Source organism: Erythrolamprus reginae, chromosome 8 (genome assembly GCF_031021105.1).
Source record: "Erythrolamprus reginae isolate rEryReg1 chromosome 8, rEryReg1.hap1, whole genome shotgun sequence".
Classification (NCBI taxonomy): Eukaryota; Metazoa; Chordata; class Lepidosauria; order Squamata; family Dipsadidae; genus Erythrolamprus; species Erythrolamprus reginae.
In genome coordinates, this window is record NC_091957.1 from 32,740,675 (window position 1) to 32,747,857 (window position 7,183).

Below are 7,183 nucleotides of genomic sequence, written 5' to 3' on the forward strand. Positions count from 1 at the left end.
ATTCATTCAGATCCATCGATTGACTGAGCATTTGCATTGCACCCCTGAGCTGAAGCTGGTGTGAAATTTAGATTAGATATGAGAAAAAAACTTTCTAACAGTAAGGGTGATAAACCAGTGGAACAGTTTGTCACAGAAGGTGGTGGGCTCACCTTCTCTGGAAGTCTTCAAACAGAGACTGGGCAGTCATCTTTCTGGGATGGTTTAGTGAATCCTGCATTGAGCAGGGGGTTGGACCCAATAACCCTGGAGGTCCCTTCCAACTCTGATCCTATGACTCTATAAAAGCAAAGTAAAGGGCAGCCATTACAAAATGGATCCTTCCTGCACCGACCAGCCCTTGGTCAGCCATCTTATTTATTTATTTTATTTATTTATTCATTGTATTTATATGCTGCTCATTCCAAAGCGGGCTCATGGTGGCTAACAAATGGGATAAATACAATAGTATTAAAATACAATCAAAATTGCATAATAAAATCAGTAATATAATAATAAAATAATATCTTAAAAAGAACCATACACACTCAACAGTCAATCTAATTCCAGGCCTGCCGGAAAAGCCAGGTCTTAACCGCTTTTCAGAAGACCGGTTAGGAGGAGAATCTCTGGGGGCAGTTAATTCCAGAACGCCGGAGCCACCACAGAGAAGGCTCTTCCCCAAGGTCCCGCCAATTGGCATTGCTTGGCGGATATGACCTGGAGAAGGCCCACTCTGTGGGCCCTTACTGGCCGTAATGAGGTCAGAGGCGATCCCGTAAATAGTCTGGCCCTGAGCCATGTAGGGCTTTAAAGGTGATAACTAACACTTTGAATCGTGACTGGAGACCAACTGGCAATCAATGCAGCTCATGTAAAGATGGAGCAACATGGGCATACCTAGCTATACCCGTTATCTTGCGAAAGGCCTGGCTTCTCCAGGGAGCGTTGAAAAGAACGCTTTCCTGGATTCAAAGGGCAGGCCGTAGGCTACCAGTCTCCAGTGCTCACCAGCATTAGCCAAGGGTGGGGGAGGATGGGAACTGAAGTCCAGCAGGAGATGGGCTGGCCCCTGGATTCTCCAAAGGCATCTTTGCTCTGTTTACAGGCCGGATACGTTTGCTCTCCATCGCAGCCCTGAGGAGATGTTGTTTTTCCTGGCCTTTTGGATCTGCGCGACTGCAAGCCCCTCGCTTTCTCAGCTGGCTTCTGATAGGGAGTTGAAAGACAGTCGTCACTTTCTTCCACAGGTTGCCTTGGTGATGGTGGGAGCTGAGCCCCCCTGCAGGGAGTCTGCTCCGACCCTTCGATGCTCAACCAGCCGCCACAATGGAAGCTCCGATAGCAACTTGCCCAGCACCCCCTCCCACCCCCGTCCTGTGCACATATTTCAGCAGCTTGGTTTGAGGGGGGGAAAAACACCTTTGTCATGGAGAGGTCACTTGAGGAGAAACCATTCTGGACAAGACAATGCATGCACACATTTACACAGGTTGTTTTGTGGCACGAGACACAGAGCCTGAGGTATCCCGGTCCACACACAAAACAGGTTTAAATGGCAAAAGGCCTCTTTCCCAGGTATCCAACAAACCTGGAAAACAGGGAAATCAGGGAATTATCATGGAAATGATAATTCGTGAAAAACACGGAATAAATCAGGGGGGGAAACCAAACTATTAAAATGTTTAAAAATCAGGGGAAAATCATGTTAAAAAAACAACAGATCACGCTGCCTGGCAGAGTCAAGCAAAAATGAGCATAACTGTGGCAACAATTGTTGCTTCCTCAGCTACCGATATTTCTCCACGGCTCAGCCGTTTGTTATGATGTCATCTACACCTGCGCCTTAACTAGATCGCAAGTTACAGGGAAACGTCAGGGAATTTCCAAATGCTTTCCCCCTGGACACCCTGCTTTCATCCTATGGCAGACAAAATGTCTCTGCAGTTTTTGTTTACTGAAAGGAAAGGAAAGCGTGGCTGGTTTTAAGGATAGCTTGATACATTTTTTACTTCGAGTCTTCAGAGAGGGGTGGCATACATTTCTAATAAACTATAACTTCAAAAAAGAATGAAAACCAGCAATGGCATGGCAGCTGTTCCCTTTTTACTAGTCTTTCCATTCTCTGCTTTTAGTTTTCACCAAGAGCTCCCAGGTGTTGCCAATGCACCAGCAGAGCTCAGACTGAGGCAAACAGGCAAGCGGAGCCTGTCTGAGGACAGAAAGTGCTGATGGGCAGCATCCAGGCCCACCTGGATGGGGGTGGAAGGGGGAAAAACCATTCCTGTTAAAGAGGCTTGTGGCTTCCCTGCCTCACTTAACGCGTCATCCTTCCACACTGCCTGGAAACGGCAACTGGTGTCAAACGAGTGGAAGGAAGAGCATCCATTCATTGCTCCTGAAAAACCTTGCTGGGGGTGTTTGGGCTTCCTCGCACAATCCCCGCTGCTGAGACTCACTCACTAAACCACACACAAAGTTAACAACTGGTTTGGCTGAACCAGTGAGAACCAGTGAATCCCATCCCTGCTATGCTCTTGGACAAAAAAAATGGTTTTTTATCTTCAAACATCATGTTATTTTAGTATAGATCTGCACCCAATTTCATGCATTGTTATTATTGGTTAATATACAATATTTCATACATTTACATGGTCTCATATCATTGTTTTCATCTCGCATTGTCTCACCGACTTTCCTTTTTTTTTAGTCCAATCATACCATCTAGTCCATATTTTATAGTATTCCAAGTTATTTTGTCCTTTAAGTTCAAAGGTCACCATGTCCATTTCAGCACACTTATATATTTTGTCCATCCAACAATGTTTTCTGGTGGAGTTTTATTGTCCTTCCAATATTGGGCGCATGCAGTTCTTGCGGCAGTGATGATAGAATAGAATAGAATAATTTTATTGGCCAAGTGTGATTGGACATACGAAGCATTTGTCTTTGGTGCAGATGCTCTCAGCGTACATAAAAGAAAAAGCTACATTTGTCAAGAATCATGAGGTGCAACACTTAATGATTGTCATAGGGGTCAAATAAGCAATGAAGAAACAATATTAATAAAAATCTTAAGGATACAAACAACAAGTTACAGTCATACAGTCATAAGTGGGAGGAAATGGGTGATAGGAATGATTCAAAAAACTAGTAGTAAGGTGTAATATGCATTAATTGAGTTATATAGAACAGAATAATAATAAATACTAAACTATTACTAAACAGCTTCACTAAACAGTGATGGTTAATAGGCAATAATAGTAATTACTAATTAAAAAATTAATGAGTGAAAGTTAATTAACTATGCATTGATTGAGTAATGTAGGACAAAATAAACAATTTTACTATTATTATAAATATATTATTATTATTATTATTATTATTATTATTATTATTATTAAAGCAAACCTTTATTTTTATTTTAAAAGTATAATTACTATTGATTGATAAAGAGCATACCCTCTAGTCGTTATCTGGAGATGGGCAGTTCCAAGTGGTGTTGTTGATACGTTTGTTACCAGAGTTAGAAATGTTCATAGAGAATGTCCGGTCCCTTGATGGTTATAGGTTTTGTCAGTGATCGGTAGACTGTCTGCAATTATCCGCAATTATCCACAATTATCCACAATTATCAGAAAGGTCAAATTATGGGCATTGGCACTTGTGCAGGTGCAATAGTGCGCATGCATGCTCTTTTGGCACTCGAAAAAAAAGCTTCATCATCACTGGCCAAGGGTATCAAGACGGGCCCGGTTCATCCTCCTCAGAATCTGTCACTAGCAGACCTTGTTGTGAACCACTCGCAACAAATACTACCCTGGTGTGATTTCTGCACACCTCAGCTAACTGATTAGCAAAAAGTTCAACTATGTCCTCTGGTTGGGTGGGTGGCCTATAACGAGGTCATTTATTCTTTTTCTGTTATTTACCCAAATACTTTCAAGAAGGTCAATTGAGAGAACCACTGTTCGGAGTAAAAGACGCACTGGACTATAAGACGCACCTTAGTTTTTGGAGAGGAAAATAGGGAAAAGAATCTGCTTATCAGGTATTCATCTGGCTAGTGTCCTTAATCTGGTCAGCTTCAGCACATTATTTTATCCTCTAATTAGGGCTTTAAAAAAACTTTATTTGGCAACAGTAACAATGAAAGAGCTTACAAGCCAGTAAGAGCTGGGAACATCATTAGCACCTGGAAAGAAACATTTGAAGCAAATAGAGCAATGAAAAAAACCCTGCAAAGTATTAGGGCTTAGAAAACATTATTCTTTGCAGAGAGAAGCAATGAAAGAGCTTGTAAGTCGGTAAGAGCTGGGAACATTGTTAGCACCTGGTTACAACTGGAAAACTTATTTGGAGCAGGGGAAAAAACCTGCAAAGACTTAAGGCTTGGAAAACCTTCGCAGAGAGAAACTGTTATGCCGGGCCTACAAACTGTTATGAAAGAGCCTGCAATGAAAGAGTCTGAAAGAGACGCACCCAAATTATCAGCCTCCTTTAGGGAGGAAAAAGGTGTGTCTTATAAAGTGATACCTCGTCTTACAAATCCCTCGTCATACAAACTTTTCGAGATACAAACCCGGGTTTTAAGATTTTTTTGCCTCTTCTTCCAAACTATTTTCACCTTATAAACCCAAGCCGACGCCACTGGGATGCCTCACCTCTGGACGTCTTTTGCCAGTGAAGCACCTGTTTTTGCGCTGCTGGGATTCCCCTGAGGCTCCCCTCCATGAGAAACACCACCTCTAGACTTCCATGTTTTTGCGATGTTGCAGGGGAATCCCAGCAGGGGAATCCCAGCAGGGGAATCCCAGGAGCACAAAAACAGGTGCTTTGCTGGCAACGGAAGTCTGGAGGTGGGGTTTCCCAGCGAGGGGAGCTTCAGCAAAATCACAGCATCACAAAAACATGAAAGTCCGGAGGTGGGGAGGGGAGGGTTGCCTCGGGAATCCCAGCAGTGCAAAAACGGGCGGTTCGGCTGGCAAAATGGGTGAGTTTTGGGCTTGCATGCATTAATCGCTTTTCCATTGATTCCTATGGGAAACATTGTTACATCTTACAAACTTTTCACCTTACAAACCTCGTCCCGGAATCAATTAAGTTCGTAAGACGAGGTATCACTGTACTCCGAAAAATACGGTAGTTAAAGTAGAAATGCCAGGAAGCAAAAACTTATCTTCCAGACTTGAAATGGTTCTGATCACATCTGCATAGACCTCTGAGCTTCAAGTATGTTTGGAAAGACAATCTGGCTGCGAGCTTGTCCACAGTGGCTCTGGGTGCAAAATATGATCCTTCTGCCATTTTTGCTTCAGTGACTCTTTAGTGATGGGGGGACGGACAACGAAAGCAGCATGTTCCCAAAGAAGGTTTCCAACTATCCACTGAAGCACCGATTTCCCAAGCACACCGTGGCCTAAACTGGTTGTGTGAACTGTGCACAAAGGACAGTGGACAGCAAAAGAGGCTGTTTTGGTACCAGTGTGGCAGCTGCAGAGATATGCCCTTTACTCCTATTTGTTCCTCAAGGAGAAAACACATGCTAGGATGAATATTAATCCCAGTGAAAAAAAAGGGGGGGAAATAATTTGTCATCCTCCTGTGTCCTCAAAGCTGCCGATGGATTGAATAAATAAATATATTGCAAAATACTGTTTGCAAACTGCTGCTTTCCTGCTTGAACCGAGAACCTGCATTTAAAATACAACCAAGTTTTCCTCTAGGATCGATTTAAATAAGAAAGGTGGTGACCTTACAAAATCCCAGGCTGGGATAGGATGCCAACAAGGTCCTGCCTGACTTCATTGTCCTTGTTTTCCATAAATTATGCCACCCTGCTTCCTCTGAGCAAGACTAATTGCGTGTCATTATTTTTTATTTTTCACTTTTGGAAGAGTTTGCCTGAGTTTGATGACTGAATGCAATTATTTGCCGTCACGTGGGCAGAGAAAGAGGGAGACATTTGAAGCACTTGCCAAAGGACTTTGTCATTGTAGAGTCCAAGTCCAAGGTCCCTTCCCAGCAGCCATTTCAAGCCTTGGCAGCAACCTTTGATCACGGCAGTGTGACATCTCTCTCACTCTTGATCCCCCAGGCCGCTCTCATCAAGCAGGTAGAAACATAGAAACATAGAAGATTGACGGCAGAAAAAGACCTCCTGGTCCATCTAGTCTGTCCTTATACTATTTATCGCCCCGAATCTTTGGAGAGGGGCGGCATACAAATCTAATAAATTATTATGTCAATTCTACACAGCAAATGAGATCACTATGCTGGATTTCGTATTTCATCACCAGTCGGGTGCTTCCCATGTGTGCGGATCCCAATAAAGTGGCCTTTTGCAATTGACAGATGGAGATTTTGTCAATTCTGATGGCTTTCAAATATCCACTGAGATCCTTTGGCACTGCGCCCAGCGTGCCAAGGACCACTGAGACCACTTTCACTGGCTTATGCCAGAGTCATTGCAGCTCAATTTTTAGATCTTCGTATTTCACTAATTTCTCTAGCTGCTTCTCAATTCTGCTGTCCCCTGGGATTGCGATGTCGATGATCCATACTTTCTTTTTCTCCACAATCAGGATGTCTGGTGTGTTATGCTTCAGAATTTGGTCAGTCGGAAATCGGAAGTCCCACAGTAGTTTTGCTTGCTCATTTTCGACCACTTTTTCGGGCTTATCATCCCACCAGTTCTTTGCCACTGGTAATGGTAGTTTATTATAGTTGTTGTTGTTGTTGTTATCTTAGATCGATATATGTTTATCCCAGGCATGTTTCAATTCGGTTACTGTGGATTTACCAACCATGTCTGCTGGAAGTTTGTTTCAAGCATCTACTACTCTTTCAGTTAAATAATATTTTCTCAGACAGAATGCTCGGCTGCGTAGCTAGAGGTATGACAAGCAGGAAGAGAGAGATTGCCAGAAACTTTTGCCAGACCCATCCTCGAATACATAACTTGATTTCCCTTCATAGCCCTAATTGAGACGGGGCAAAAGGCTCCCTGCATCTTGCCATTGCTGCCTTATTCACATTCGCCATGGGCTTCCCAGTAGATTCACTGGTCCATTAGGTATATCTGCCCAGCCCTAGTGCAGGCAAATGGGCAGTGGAGTCCATAAAACTCAAGTTATGGCTGAGGTTGCAAACAATATAATCATAGGAAAGGGAGCAAAAGAGAATGTTTAGCATGCTCTTAGTC

The 7,183-nt window shown here is 43.1% G+C and overlaps 1 protein-coding gene across 1 annotated transcript in view; it reads left to right on the top strand.

The window, feature by feature from the left end:
* Window positions 1-2,627, top strand: part of OPHN1 (oligophrenin 1) — a 156,174-nt gene extending 153,547 nt beyond the window's left edge. The window contains exon 25 of the transcript XR_011559740.1: window positions 1,088-2,627. The gene's annotated coding sequence lies outside the window, so the exon portion shown is untranslated. The remainder of the gene's footprint in view (window positions 1-1,087) is intronic.
* The last annotated feature ends 4,556 nt before the right edge of the window (window positions 2,628-7,183 follow it).